This window comes from Dromaius novaehollandiae, chromosome 15 (assembly GCF_036370855.1).
Source record: "Dromaius novaehollandiae isolate bDroNov1 chromosome 15, bDroNov1.hap1, whole genome shotgun sequence".
In the NCBI taxonomy this organism is placed as follows: Eukaryota; Metazoa; Chordata; class Aves; order Casuariiformes; family Dromaiidae; genus Dromaius; species Dromaius novaehollandiae.
Genome location: NC_088112.1, coordinates 13,379,351 through 13,396,008, shown reverse-complemented (window position 1 = coordinate 13,396,008; position 16,658 = coordinate 13,379,351).

Below are 16,658 nucleotides of genomic sequence, written 5' to 3'. Positions count from 1 at the left end.
AAACCTGGAGGAATCACAACATCTGAGATGCTTTTGCATTTTGGATAGGAAGACAAAGGGAAAACAGTTTGTGTATATACATAGACACAAACACATTTGGAGACTGGGTCTTAGAGATTAAAAATGTAATTGATATTTGGTGCATTTTCTCTTTACAGGGCAGGAAAGAGAGGGAGATCTGAGCTTCATATTTTCAGAAAGGGCAGAAACACAAATGGCAACATCCTGTTTAAAATTAATATCTTGATGGATATTTTTCTTCTCAGGAATACATACTGAGGAAATGGCAGTATTCCGCACAGAAGTACAGAATATTTGTCATATTTTCTTGCCGTGTCACTTTTTCTGCACAGTTTCATTGAGCCCTGTTCATGAAGGAACAATTGCCTTATTGTCACGCTGAATGTCCCAGGAGCAATGCAACAAAACCAAACAAAGAGGCAGGAGAGGGAAGAAAGACAGAAAAAGTGAAACAACTTTTCTCGCGTAAATCGCTAGTTCTTTAAGTAGAGTCCTTGCGACACGGCAGCTTGGTCTGCTTTCTCCTGTCAGGGTATGTGGGGTCACCACTGCTTCCCCTCTTCATGTGGAACATCTGGGTTCGAGTCAGTCTCCCTGTTCAGAAAAGTTCAAACAAAATCTCACAAAATCCCTGACATGTTTTGCATGGCTTTTGGGGGATTTCCCACCATCTCTATCTGACAGAAAGAGATTGGTCCAGAGCATCTCAAAAATTATGTCAGGAACATTAGTGACTTTCCTGAAATACAGAGCAAGAGATTGTTTTGTTTCAGTTTTGTATTTGTACAGTGTTGCTATTTTTCACCATTTCCCTTATTTTGCCTGGAAGAGGGAAATTCATGTGATTCCCAAAGGCCAGGATAGCCCAAGCTCTAACAAGTCAAACTACCAGAAAAAAAAGCAGGCTGCAGCTCAGGACTGCACATTAAAACAACAGAGCCAAGAAATTGAGGCAATTCTTCCCAGCTGGACACAAGCACCCAGCTACCAAGGTGAGATATCTTCTCTACACTCTTCCTACATGAATAGATGGCGGAAATGTGTATTTTATTTTTCAACAGAAACTCATCTGAAGATCTTTCATTCCAGCTGGACAAGAGAAGAGTGAAAACACCATAAAACAACAAGGCCAACAAGGCGCTGAAAGTAAGTGTTGAGAGTCTATCTTTCCAACACCTACTCAATGTATGCCACACTATTATCCACGAATAGAAGTGGACCTGGGCTGGAAATCCAAATTCAGATACCATATCAGACCTTTCATCAATAGCAGGGGAGAAGGGCGAGATGTTGAATTCAAATCCCCTAACTAAAGCCATCACAAATTGTATCCAAAAAGTAGAAGAGTATCTGAAGGCATCCAACTATAGCAAGAGTCTAGGTGACTGAAATCTAGGGGCAAGGGATTGCAGCAGTGTCCTGCAGCTTGCTGGAGTGTGCAATATAGTGTGCTGCTGGCAGGGAAAAAATTACCTGGGAATATGGATGGGACCATTAGTAACTAACTCTTAGTACAGCAGGATAACCAGGTTTAAATGCTTAAAGCTGTTATTTGACAGTTCAGGTTCCTTCCTGCTCTCTAGTACAGAAATCAACCATCTCATGGCTGCTTGGTGTGTTATGTAAAGCAATCTAGTAATCAGTCTTGAATTAATAATGTTTGAATATCCACATCCTGACTTTCACTGACATTATCACAAGCAATCGCGTGAATTAAACTTAAAAAATTCTCTCTCCCCAGCTGAGGCACAGGGACTGACCATGTTAAAACTTCAGTTCCATTGCAAACACCAAGTTATACTGGAGAGCTTAAACTACCATTGAATTTCTCAGTAAGCCAGTCAGGACTCTGAGGAAATTTTCTTGCTTTTCCCTGATACCAGTGCCCACCTCCATGTCAGTCTGAAGCACCATCCAGAAGTATTTCTCCCAGAGTTAAGGAGATGATTTGTCTGACCCCAGCACAAAGATGTCACTTCTATGCCTCCAAGGCCATGGTCTGTATGCACTTACTCAATCCTTTTCTATCAGAGTCTCTGTTAGATTCTACATATATATTTAAGTGAATTACTATATAGTCCCCTTATTTTCTTTCTATTTTTCCATTCCAGAGAATGCTCATTGTCATTTGTTTTTTTAAGCTGAGGCTCAAGGATCATATTTGATTGCATAGGACAAACCATTTTAAGTGGTAAAGCTTAAGGATGGAAAAAATGAAAATTATGTAATTTAATAATGAACCGCAACAATGGAGCACAATTTTCCTGCATATTATTGACAATGATCATCTCCGGCTGCCAGCACTGCTGGCTGTGAGGATTCAAGATTTTCCCCTCGCCAATACAGACCTCACTCCTATTTCCAAGCTTTCCAAATGCAAACAGAGCACAGGCTGCTTTGCATTACAGGGAGGCATGTCCATTAGTTTTCTATGCAAGAGTTTCAGAGATTTTTACAGCCTGGTGTGTGCATACTTAATAGAGGCATGCAGCATCTTTCCTGAAATATTTTGTTGACCTCTGTTGAAAGCACATGGACAAAGACATGGATCCAGCTACATGAAGGGGATCTTGATACAATCCTTGTATTTTGGATCCAAAGGAGGACTGCGCCTGCTCAGTGCCAGCCTAAGGCAAAGCCTGTGCTGGGGTGTGTGTGTGTGGGGGTGCTAAGGCCAGCAGAACCCCCCTCACAATGCAGCTATACAGCCCCTCTCCACATGGCACTCCTCTGGGAAAATCTAGCCCCTCGCCTTTCATTTCCAACTCATCCTGTTTCTTGTTCTCTGAATTTGCTTTTTGAAGTTTCTGGATTTGAACAAAGCCAAAATCTCAGCTGAAATTTCACTCCACTCTGGCAGTCTCTGCTGCGCTCCTTGTCCATACTAGGTGGAACCATATGTTCAATGTGTGCTTTCGAGCCTGCTATCGGCCAGGTTTCACATGCAAGCCTTTCAACAGATAGGCTCGTATTTGTAACAAGCCCATGAATTTTACCTGGATTTCCTGTAAACATTTTGAGCTCTCTTTTGCTTTTGTGTCTGGCAGGCAGTTCCCTTGGACTGCTCTGGCAGGGTGACATGTACACAGCTGCCCACAGTAAGCTGGACTTGTATGGATAGGTCCTTGTGAACAAGGAAGTTCAACATTTTGAAATTTATTAGGGAAAGGTTTCCAAGGTTGATCTATGATAAAGCTGTTCATGACACAATCAAGACTTTCTTATGCAAGGCAAGCTGCCATATATCTCTTGTTGCTTATGCAGCTAAGTCAGCCTCTCGCATCCAGGTGATCAGAATGGCCTCAATAGGAGGAGCGGAAGACTATACAAAGGGATATAGGAAAATTAACTCTAATAAAATAAGCTATGGCCCAAACCTTCACCAGAAATTCCAGTGAAACTCAAAAAAAAAAAAAAAAAAAAAAAAAAAAACCTCCAAGTAAACAATCTGGAGATTCAAGTAAATCAGATTACCTAAACTACAGATTCACTTCCTTCTTGTAAAACATCTGTGGATGCTTCTCACATCCTGGCCCTTCCACCCACTCCCACATTCCAGCACCCAAAAAATAAAAATGAGATCGGCTCTTAGGAGGTTGGCCGGAGCAAATGCTTGAGTGCCAGGTATGTGCAGCTGTATGCTTGATTGTTAATCCATCTGCAAGACTCGGCATGGGCCACTTTTGTTTGAGACTCAAGTAAGGATGGGAAAATGGGTTAGAATAAATAATGCGAAAACCCTTGGCCTTTTGCCTCTTTTGAAAGCTGAACTAAAAACAAAAATTCCCTCCAGGTTCTCAAATGCTCAGCTAGTGCCACCATTTTGCTCTTGTGGTGTCTCTCCATTTTGGATCCTGTTGGGAAAAGCAGGCACTAAAATACTGGGAGAACAACCTTCCTTGCAGTGCCCGCCCAGTCTGACTGGAAGCAGAGGCTCAGAGAAGCTTGCGGGAAATGCGTTGTGTGGAAACACTCTAAACCAAAGTTTTTTGCATCAGAAATGTTCAGTGAGTACAGGTAAACATTCAAAGTTTAAGAACATCTGGGAATGAAGTGCTTAATCCAGAGCTAAGCTCCACACTTCTGGAGGACCAAGAGTGGATCAGTAGAGTAGATTTAACAGAATATATATTTAAAAAAAAATAGTTTAGCTAAAGAGTCCTGCTTGCTTCTCACTGGTTTGTATTTTCTTGTTTCTTGTTCTGGCTCTGCCTCATTTTCTTCTCTGAGTGGGCCAGGGGTGTTACCAAGCAACATGGTAATACTTGGCCCAAGCTCTAAATCATGGATTTTTGCAATCAGTGAATAAAATTATTTAACATCCTGCCTGAACATTGTCCTAAACCTCTGGGTACACACTGGGGAATGCCAACTCCACACAGCTCCCATGCAAATAAGAACAGTGCTCCAGTCTGATTGTTTGAAGACACCATTTCTTGCCAAATGAACATCTCAAAACCAAGACTTTTCAAACACTCTTTTGCAGAAAGTATGTGTGTGAGAGAGAGACAGACAGAGAGACAGAGAGAGAAAAATGCCCAACAAGTGCCTGACTGATAGTTACACACTCAAGCAACAGAAACCCAAGTTTCCAGACTGTCTGAATTAGAAAAAGATTTTGACCCAGAGTTTCTGCCTCCTAAGGTGAGTCCCTCAATGACAGGATCCTGTTGACCTGTCACATCTCACATGCTGTGACTGAGGTTCAAAGGATCAGCTCCCACCTCTGCAGCAAGTGTTTCCCCCGATAAGCCTGTCCCTCAGCCTGTTCCTGAACCAGCTCTGTGACCCTCATGCCCTGGCCATCTAGGAAGCCCTCAAACACCAAAGCATCTTCCTTAGGACTCACTGTCCCTGGCTGCCACATGCCAGTGGCATGCCCATCCTGTCCCCTTGCTGGTTTCCCGATTCAAAGCAAGGGATGGCACCTGCTGGGGAAGAAACCTGAGAGGTCTGATCCTGGCTGCGTTGGAGTGGGTTTGTTCCCAGCCTCCCCTGATGGCATAATTGTGTGTGGCAGCCAGGAACGCTCCCCGATGAAACCATGAACGGAGGGAGCACAGTCCTCCCTCCCCTCCCTGTGTCTCCAGCTCCTGAGGAGGAAAGAGGTATTCCCCGTTCATTCCCCGTTCATCGCATGGTGCAGGCTGTGAAAAGGGCGCCTCTCTTCTCCAGAGAGCCAGCTTAGGAGCTGTCTTCCCTTCCGCCCAGAAAAACACATCTTCAGGAAGAAATGGATTCATCACAAGGTGCTTAGCAGGATGCGCCGTCTCCCCTCAAAACCTGGGATTTGCGATTTGTGCTGCTTCGGGTCTGTGGGAGGGCACTGGACTCACTCTCCCTTTCCATTTGACTCAGTCTTCTCATAGCAGGGATTATCCTCATCTATCAAAGGGAAAGCTGCAGAGCAGACGCCCGCCTATTCTTCCCGAGCACTGAGCCTGACAGCCGGCTTTTCAGCCCCGCTCCCATTACCAGCTGCCCTACAATGAGGGAGCTAAACTCCACACAAGGCCCACATGGAGCTCCAGAAGGAGCTGGGGGGTGGAAGGGTGTGGGGGGGGACAGGGGGAGGACGGGTTGAGCAGGAGCAAGGGAGAGAAACAACTCATGCAGATGAGGGAGAGTTAATCCTATTTAGCACATGTATATTATCAATGAGTGTGTGTGGTGGGGAAAGGCAGGGGGGAGAACCCCCTGCTGCAGGCAGGGGAAGGCAGACAAAAAGGTCATTCATGTGTGGCTCACAGAATTAAGAAGGTACCACAATCTGCTGCTGGTTTGCCTCCAAATGCTTCTTCATATTCAAATCAAAGCCCCTTCCCCCACCCAACCTGCAAAACTTCCTTGCCTTCCCTGTCCCTCTTGCTCTGTGCAAGCACCCTTCCAAATTTTACTTTATGTCCCTCCTGTTGGCACTGGGGGTTTGGAGGGTAGCCGTTTTTCAGGGCTAAATCAACACCAGATCCCAGGCCTCCAAATTTCAGCCTACATTAAGATCCAGGCTTCTGAAGTGTAACACCAGCATGGGCCACTGTGTGCCTTGGGCATTATTCCAGAAACAGCCTAGGACTCACATTTCCAAGGCTCTGTACCCGGAGCCGAGCCGAGCAGAGCACCCAAAATGTTGAGCCTTCAGAAACTTTGTCCACACAGTCTAGAGCTGAGATATCAGGCCTGGAACTTGGAAGCATGTTGATGGAGTGGTTTGACCCTGGACCATCATTAGTTGTGTCTTTGTAATGATAACTTGAATCTGCAAAGACCCTCTTCATCCAAATTTTAAGCCAAGCACAAAACACCATGCGAGTTTTTAAATCTTCCTACCTTGACTGTACAGTGTAACTGTACCTTCCCCTGCAAAGTCTCTGCTTCCTTGAGAGCCGATGAAAAAGAATCCAAAACTCAGGGTTCTTTTAAATACAGTGTGTGGATGAAAGACCAGGGCTGGAGTAAAGTAATTTGAAATGCATAAGAAATCTCAGGCTTGAATCTACAGGCTGTCCCTTTAGAGAAAAAGCAAAATGTATTTTGGACAAACCACTTGACTGCTAATGAACCACAAACACAAACATTGCTCCTTAATTTGCATTCAGTGCCAGAGGAGACCCACACTCCCTCTAATGAGCACTGCCAGCCACCCTTTTCCAGAGAGAACTCCCTAGCCACTGAAAAAAAGCCGGCAATTCCTCTGGGGCCCCGGTGCTGGCTAACTCCAGGCTTTGGATGGCTGCTTGTGTTGTGTTGCATAGCTCTCACTTCACCCCCAGTAATCTCCTTGCTTTCTCCACAGGAACTGGGGATAGAAGAGCTCTCTGCTCCCCTACTGTACATGCTCATAGGTTTTAATCCAATTAAACCGTTCTCTCTCCTTGACAGATTCTCTTTTTTCTTCATTTGCTTCCAATAAAGAAGCATCACTTGCTTGGGAGCATTCCAGGGTTGCAACAACAGGCCCTTCACTTACATGTGTTGCTTACAAGTGGAAAACTGCAAACGAAGCTCAATGTTTATTTTAGGAGGAGGGTGGAAATGGCCTTGTTATTTAATATAGGGTTTAATGCTTTTAAAACCTTATTAAGCAAATTAAATTTCAAGAGATGTCTCACTCTTTTATTCTGAGAAGTCCCTTCCTCATCCCTTTCTTGTACCGAATTGGTATGTCAGCACAGGCGTGCCCATTGGCTGGCTCCTGCAGACCCATCAAGCATCGATTTTGACACTTAACAGAATTAGAAATGCCAGCCATCCAAACCTTGATGGCTTTTCACAGGGAACGAGCACTAACCTCCATTAGAAGGCTTCCTTTTATCACATAGATCCTCTTATAATTCAATTTGCAGTGAAATTCTCCCCCATCTCCCCAAACCTTGCCAGCTGCCAGCCTCATTCCTTTACCACGAGCATTTGTTTCTCAAACAGACCTGTATCCAAGCCTCCTTGCAATTTAAAAATCATCACTTCTACCAGCTTCCTTCTGCTGGAAGGAAGCCACAGTCGATAGGTGAATCAGGTCTGTGCCTTGTACCTCTGAGTTAATAAATGTTGAAAAGAGGGTGAGCTGAAGTCCTCTGTAAATATCTCTTGTGCCAACCTAATAAACTTAATGTCATAATGCAGAGTCCCCAGGATCCTTGTAAAAATTTGTCGGAATCATGAAGATCACAGTGGAAAACTCAAACACTGTTGGTCTGCAAAACATCCAGCTCTCAAGCAAATAATTATCTATACAGAAACAAAGTAAGGAAATACAACACAGAGATAAGTGGAACTGTTCTTGATGTGAGGCAGTGCACTACCTGGGTTTGATCCAAAAATTAGTCAAGTTCTTCATTTAACTACAGGGGGTGGTTGGATCAGGTCCCATTTGGCTGATGTGCCAGGAGCAGGAACGTGCAATTCTGTATCTTTTTCTTTTAAATGCTCTCAGATTCGTATGGTAACCTACAAATCAGTCAAGGACTTGAATGATTTGATGGGTTAGCAGGAAATTTCCTTTGTGCTGGTCTGCCAGAGACGAGGAACAGATCTGCTACGCAGCTCTTCTCCGTTTCACAGTATCCGAGATCCCCGTTCAGCTACAGTAGAGGAATGTATGCATGGGATTAAAAATTATCCATGATTACAATTTAAAGTGTTATAAACCACTCAGCACCTGGAGCCCTAGTGAGGCGATATTTAAAGATTAATAAAATAAGCATTTGAAAATCCACTTCCCCTTTGGTTATTTGCCAGGATCACAGTCCAGAATATAGCATTTTCTGTGCAAGAAATGGTAAGCTGATTAACAGCTAAAGGAGAGCACTTTTCTGCACTTCCTTCGGCATGTAGAGCATTTACCATATCATCAACTTGAGCAGGGGGAAGCCCATCCTGAACCTATATCTTAATAACCGGAAAGTCAGTCCTGAGCCTGTATTTTAATAAATGATTGTTGAAAGAGAGACTGCTGTTCAGATATTTGGCCAAATTGACTCTCCACCAATTTGGGATTAGTTCCATGAAATCTAAGGAGTTATTTGTCTGATGATGACTGGGCTTTCATTAAATACAGGTTTTTATTCTGAATATGCTTTTCAGCTTTGCTCCCCTGAGACTAAGCATATGCTTTTAACTCCACCCACAAAAGTAACCTGTTTTGGTTTGGTATTGGGGGTCCAGTTCAAAGTTCATTAAAATTGGTGTCTGTCTTTCCACCGGCCTCAGCGGGCTATAGATTGCATCCCAGTTCAGGAGATCTCTTCATTTAAGTTTGACACCAAAGCTGACTGAAGGCAATGAAACAACTGCGAGTGACTCCAATGATCTCTGAACCATACTCTATCTCCAGCTTTATCTTAAGAGCATCAGGAGAAACTTAAACCAGAATCAGTAAGGTAAATGGCACTAAAACTGTGAAGGCCTCTACTCTCTTTACCTGTACATGTTCGGGTAAGGTTTTTGGAAATTAAACATATTTTTCCTCCCATTGTGTATTTTTCACTTCAACAATCTATATCACTGTATCCATTGGACTGGGATTTGGTGTTCAGTGAGATTTACCCATATAACTTCTCAAAGTACAGACAATTGTTGCAAATGATGCTACCCATTAACAGTAAACGCTTTCACTGTCTCCAGCTCTATAAATCTCTAAACATTACAAAGAGCTACTCCATAGTTCCTCCCATGAGAGACTAGAGATGGGACTTTTGTGGACACAACTGGTAAAAGTAAGAAAGGTTTTTTTCTCTCTCTTCCCTTTAATAGCTGTTTATTGAATGGCCTTGTGGGAAGGGAGGGGCACTCCAACCCCAACAGTTAAATTGTTACACATTTATAACATCTTGTTCCCCTTACACTATATTTCAGAGTTCCCCGGAAGGAATTCATTGCCGAGATGATTTTGAACAATTTGCACTCCCTGTTATTTTTTTTCCTTTTACATGATTCCTGCAAGTCCTGCATGACAATAAATACAAGGCACAAGAGTTCCTTGATTTACAGATTTAGTTTTAAAGTGTTATTGGTATGAGTGGCAGGGGAGGAATGCAGCACAGGACATAAATAGCCTGCACCCGTGCAGATCGAAGCGTGATGCTCTGCTCCAGCCAGAGGGGGGTTGTCCCCATGCCTGTCACCACCAAAACGTCCATGAGAAGGGGAGAGCATTCCTCGCTTTCACCCTCTTTCTCTGTAAGCTTACAGGCCTGAGTCTGTTCTCACTTTCCTCCTGCCAACCCTCATCACCTCCGTTGGCTTTCTAGGAGAGACTTTAGATTAATGCCCATGTAACAGAGCAGATTTAAGAATTACTTTATTTCAGTGGAAAGGTCTTGCTGTTACTTTAAAATATGTCCTTCTCTTTTTGTCTGACATTGCAATTAATCAAGTCTCCCACCCACTCAGAGCCTGTCTTCAGAGTTTTTCTGTCTCTCACTTTCTTTTATAGATGAGCCTTTAGAGCCTGCCAGAATTTATGGAGGGAAGTAACACGGATTCAGCCAGGACCTCAGGAATCAGGTTCGGCTACTCTCACAATGTGTCTGCTTTTTTCACCCCCTCCCTCACCATGCAGACTGAGGGGCGGCCCCTCTCTCTAAGCATCTGCCCCTGCACCGATCTGCTCCAGAGAGCTTGGTGCCGAGCGGAGTGGGGCTGTGCCAGGGAGGAAGCAGAGATATTTAAAGTGGCAGCTTTGAGGAATCTCAGTGCTCCAATTAGCATAATTAACTTAGGGAGCCTAACACAAGATACTTGGCAACCTGATGCCTCCCAGCAAACCAGCCTCATGTGTTCCTCCCAGCCCCCAAATCTGAGCCTTCAAGGAAACCCAGGAGGACCCGGCTGGCTTTGGGGAGGGGAGAGGGGAGCCGGGATCTCAAAGTTTTGCTAGCAGTGAAAGTACTTTCCGTGAGCAGAAGTAATTTAGCCCTTTCTTTTTAACATTACTGTGTTTGGCTACGAGTTTTGGACTCAGCCCGTCTTACACTGTCCAATAGCCAGCTTCATTATCAGCAAGTCCAAGTTAAAATCTGGGTGCAGACCTAATCATTCCCAGCTGCAGTGCTGCGCTTGGGTCCAAGGTTTGGTTCAGGTTCGGCACTCAAAAATCCGCCCACAAGCATGAAGTCACTACCAGATATTATGAGAAGGATCATATATGTACAAGGGTGATCATGGAAAGAAATACTTTCTTTTTGTTTTGCCTATGTGTTAGGAAAAGGGAATCTCTAAAGAATAATGTAAATGTTATACCTCCTAACTGCAGGCTTTGTAAAAAAAATAGGCCTGGTTATTTGTTTTTTGGCAAAGCATGTCTGTTTTTCCTTTGTCAGTAGGTGTAAGTTGATTTCTGGAGCCAAAAACACCTCTTTTTGGCTAAATACCTGTTTCTTTTTTCTTTTAGTAGCACACCCTGGAGGAGCATAACTGAACTGACATAAATTATATGCAGAAGTACTGGGAGTTTAATGAATAGAAGACTCGTGGAATTCACTTGATGTTGGCACGTTAACACACTTTTTCCTGTGCACTGAAAGTAAGTTCTGTAGTTTTCCCACATAAAGTAGGAAGAAAAAAAAAAGAAAGAAAGAGAAAGAAAACTTTCAAGACTCAGACCTTAAGGTTATATGAGCAGTTTGATCGTTCTGTTCAATCCCTGTGAAATGACATTTGAATGAACCAAGCTTAGATTCAGCAGGACAGTGTCAAGGCAGACAGCAGAGATCTTAACATGCCTTCTTTGGTTTATGTTTAGTAAATACTTGTAAACAAACCATTTCATGATAGCTTTCACTTAAAAAGTACAAGTGCCAACAACCACGTCCTCTCAATCATCTTTCAAATAACAAACTGAAGCCCAAGATTGGCAGTTTGAACTAAATGAACAATATAACAGGCACCAAGTGAGCAGTATCTGTACTCTTAGTAATAGCATACATTTCTGCATTCCCCGCAGTTGTTTAAATACTGCACGCTGGCGACTAGAAGTCTTTTTTAAAAGCAGAACCCGGGTGCATAAATAAATGCACTCTGACTTGTGCTGATGCTGTTCCAGCACTATAGGAAACATTTGTTTATGGGGTTTGATTAAGATTACACAATCCAAGTTCTGCGAGAGTCAGGAGTGCATTGTACACATCATTTGATAAGCGAGAAGGATGAGTTATGTAAACACCTAGCAACATGTGAGGGAGATTTACTTTAATTACGTGCCTTTGTGGGAAGATTATAATCATGTTGTTTCATTAAACAAAACAGTTGTACAAGTTCTATAAGACAAATTGCCTTTTGCTCTATTCACTTGCAAAGGTCATCCTGTTACCACTGATTAGCACCAGACAGCCAGTCATACTTTGGCAAAAAGCGAGTTCATTCATAACAGGAATGCAGAGTCTTTCTCAGAATAGGTTTCCCAGTGACTGACTTGGCAAAGACACAATGTAGAAAACGCTTCTGCCCAATATCAAGCATTCACCTTCTGACAGTTCCAGAGGACATCTATCCTTCACAATGGCTCTGAGCACCGTCGGCTCAAGCCGCTGGCTACACGGAGATGCAAGTAGATATGCAGAGGTGAAATATGGGTAAATCCTTTCCAGATATTGCTAACCAATGGAATAACCAAACTCATTGTTAACTAATCCCCAAAAGAACTATTAAAGTTTGAGAAAATATAGCAACAGAGGAAGCTGAAGTTCTGCTCTGGGTCGCTCACAGTGTTGGAGAAACCTCTTCCCAATCCCTCCCCCTGCACTCCCCTCTCACTTCATTATAGGAAGCCCAAGGAGCTGTCATGGACTCTCTTAACATATACACACACCTCTCCCTAGAGCTTGGTAACTATCTTGCTTTGTCTCTTTGATAGGCATGTAGGAAACAAATGAGAAGGAGAAGATGTCTGAAGAGTCCATTAACATTGTTAGGTTAGATGCGTTGACAATAAATCGATTCTTTTTGACATGACTGTCGCAGTAATGAAGGTACATTTCTGGATAACTCTTCTTAATGTAAGATAAGATATGGATGGCCTGTGTCTTTCTGACATATGTCCAGCATATCAAAGGGTGGCATAAGAAAAGGTTGTTTTGTTGACACACTAATCAGAGGTAAAGTTTAAGATTAATGATGATGAGGGGGTTGCCTGTCTTATTTTTGAGGGATAGAGGTCATACACTCCTGGGATGGCAGAGTTAGTGCCCTACCTCTGAAAAGAAAATGAACACCCAACAAGACCCATAGTAAAAGGTCCCTCTTTCCTCTAGAGATGAAAGAAGGCAGCCAAAGGAAAAACATGCCTAAACTTGAATGTCACGCTACATTTCTCCACAGTTTCTGAGGTTCTGGCATTTGAAGGGACCTTTTAAGGCTCTTTTCTTTGATATATAAAAGAATTTTTTTTAGTATATTGAAGAAGTGTATACAAGGGTCAAAGTAGCAAGGGGGGGGGGGGGGCAGAAAAAGTAGCAGCAAGTACCGGGCGGGGGGAAGGCCTTGGCTGCCTCCAGTGGTAGATGGAGTAAACCACGTCCTGCTGATGAACTGAGGCTGTTGCTGGCAGCCTGGGAGAGGATGGAAGGAAATAGGAAGAGCTTGTTTTCCTCCTCCTAAATTTACACGGACTGGTCCCTTCTCTGTCGCATTCTGCCTTGGGGGTCCTACGTACTGTTGGAAATGGAGTCCAGAACAGGGCGTCCCCACTGACGGCATCCGGGCCAGCACCGGAGAGCAGAGCAGTGGCAGCCCCGTGGCCTTGCACACCGCTCGCTGGGTCAATGTGCAGATGCTGAGAGAGCAACACTTGCAGGTGTCCCTTGGCATTGCTATGCCCTACTTTGCCAATATTTAACGCTGATACACCAGCAGTATTTACTACGGTGCACAAGCTTTAGCCCATCTTCTTTCTAAGGTGAGATATTCAATTAGTGTTTGGCAAGGGCTTTCAGATCCCCAGAGAAAGGACATTATTACCTTGAATCACCTTGAACACAGACACAATTGTATTGTTAGGATCAGTAACAAAAGCCTTGGTATTAATAAAACTCTTTTTTTTTTTTTTCTGCTTCAGAGTATTGTTTCGACTATGGAGCGAATTAGCTTTTAATTACTTTGAGAATAAAGAAACAAACAAACAAGCAACTGCCTTCCATTTGCTTAGCTAAGTGATGAAGTCAGGTGAAACATATTTTGACTGGAGACAGGTAAAAGCCAAAATCTTGAAGATTAACACCTCTGAATTTTGGGATAAGTTCAGCCTCAAATCTGAGCCGCTGGTGTTTTGGTTTTGTAACTAACCTAAAATGGGAAAAGGACCAACAGCTCATTAAAGCAACTACTTTTGTGATGCTTTTGCAAACTGAGATAATGGATCGAGATGTTTGCTGTTCTGGAGCCAAAATTTACAGAAACAAAGTTCACAAGATTTCAGCTTTACAACCTAAAACCTAGTCCAAATCTTGACTCCCAAAAAGCATCAATCTGTCTCTACCAGAGACCATGAAATCCTTCTGGAAATTCAATTTACTGTTAAAAAGGCTGTATTTTGAACCTCTTGACTCTAACACTCATGTTTCTAAGCTAACTTGATAGCACTGGAACTGATTTAAACAAATAGAAAAAATGTGATGGAATGACTGATGCTTCCCTAATTTTTCTCCCTCCATTTTCACTCTCTTTTTTTCCCCATTTTCTTTCAGTTGTTTTTCAGCTTGTGGACAGTGGAAGAATTGTGAAAAGAAAAGAAAAAAAATTTGTCCTTTAGGGCAGGGGAAGAAAAGAAGGAGGCAGAGAGGGGCCCACTCCTGAATAACGTTGATGCTGGTTCGTTCTCTGGTTACTGCTGGATGAGGGGCAAGAAAGGAAAGAAGAAACATGCGAAAGAGTATAGAGAGTATTAACATTTTGGAATAGTTGTCTTCAATCCAAAATATCCAATGAATACCCAATTTGTTATCAGATTCAGGAAATACACCTTTCTTACAATTACAAAAAAAAAAAAAAAAAAAAAAAATCCCAGACGCAACCACCCCAGCCTCTGGCTAAAACATTTTAGCTTTGACCCCTTTACCAAGACATCTAGTAGGCACAATCCCATTATGCTAGCTTCCTAAAATACCCTCTAGTTATGTTAATCTGCTTCCCAATTCACACCTCACCAAGTCACACATCTGCAGTAACCTCACACACTTCTACAGTAGGAATTGCCCTTGGCATTGGTCCTGCACTACCTGGTGCTTGAATGCAGCTACTTTCCTGTCTGTTTTAAGTAAATACATAAATAACGGTCCAGACATCTTTTGCCTTGAAGGAATTAAATAATCTGCTAATGGTAACAAACCTCCTAAGCCATTCAGCAAGGTGCTTCTCTTATCTCTCCAGCCAGTCCATGGTGCAGGATGAACCACAGGGAGGGCAGGGGGGTTGGAGGAAGCTGTAAGAGGGATTGCATACAGCGAGTCAAAGTCATTCTGCATCATTACCAATGTCAGGCAGCTGTAGGTCAGCCCACCCAGCCTATGTCTCCATTCCCATTCAAAAGTAGGCTTTTTCCTCCATTCCCAAGGAGATGTGACTGTGCTGGGGTTCATTTGCCCTTCCCTGGGGCTATGCCAGCTCCAGAGTAGGCCCTTTGCACTGCTTCTCTCACTGCTGCATTGCTGATGGCTGCAAGTTTCCTCTTCTGTAGTGTCACATTCCCCACTCCAGTCACCTCCTTTTTTTCAGAAGATGTAGTAGTAGGACCAGCCGTTGCCTTTCCACCGAAATAAAGTGCTTTTTGGAGAAAGGCTGGCATTAGCAGAACTAGAAAACCCTCCTCCTGCTACTTTGCTGTTTCCCTGAGCAGCCTGAAGCCGTGATGTCCAGGGCTGCTGTAGTGAAGATGGCTCACCAGGCTCTGAGACACTTTGGGGGAAACAGATGAGCTAGGAAATCTTTTTTACCTGTGTTTTAATTCTGCTTAGTGCACTATGGGACTACCCCTGTTTTCTCACTTTAAAACAGCACTGCAGCAGGTTCGTGCAGTCTGTCGGCTGTGTTGCTGCCTGGCATGGGCAACAGGGTTTCAAAAACAGAGTGCTGAATTTTCAAGCAGGAACGTGCTGGGCAAAATAGACTTCTCTTTCAAGCAGGCACAGCAATAGGACAGTCAGGCAGAAACACGTAAGAGATTCTTCAGGACTTACTTACAGCTCTCTTCAATAAAAGCCTTTATGCAGAAGTCATCTGCAAAGGCAACCTTTCTATATAGGTGAGATTAAATCAGACTTAAAAGCAAGCTGAAGCCCACAGTCATATGTGATGTATCTAAAATCTCAGAAGTTGTTCTCACTATAATTTCGCCTCAGATCATAGAAGCAGGTTAATATTAGTCTGTTCTAGCAGATTTCCAATCAAGATCTCACTCAGAAACAGCTGGAAGAAGCCACCAAATTAAAAATCTATTTTCACTGTTTTTCTAGATCCAACCTAGGCCTGAGCCATAAGGGGGGGGGGGGGGGGGGGGGACTGGATGCAGGTGCTCCAGTTCCAGAGTGGGGATGGTTTCCACTTTGACACTGAAATCCAGTCCACCTCTCCCCTCTTTCTCCATCACGCCAGAGAGACGAAGTCTGGTTTTGGGTCTATCTCACAGTCCGAGTCTGCAGATGACACCACTGATCTTTGAGATGAAGAACTGGGATCCTAAGCTGATTTACAAAGCTAGCACTGAGTAGATGAGCAAAATGAAATCATAGCTGCCTGACCTGCTTATACACTAAAAGGCCTTGGGAAAAAAGAAAATCAATTAATCAATTTGTTTATGGAGGCAACTTAGCAACAGGGAGCACATGCAGCTGATTGGTTGGGCCTGTTAATAAGCAAGCTGAATTGCAAAGATAGTTGCATCAACTGATTTCAAATTTTGGGGAATTGATTTTTGTTAAGAAGATTCATTCCAGCTGACCCTCCTTTCAGAGAAAGAAACACTTTTCTGTCAAAGGAGTAACATGTTGCAATTAAGAATTACCCAAGTTACCATTTCAAGGAGATTTCGGCATACTCAAGGTTTCTATGCCTGGGCTAAACTGGACAGCTGCTTGTCTGCTACCTCCATGTTTTGTGAAGGCACTTTAGGAGAAAGTGCTCATGAGATCTTAAGAACCAATACTATATCT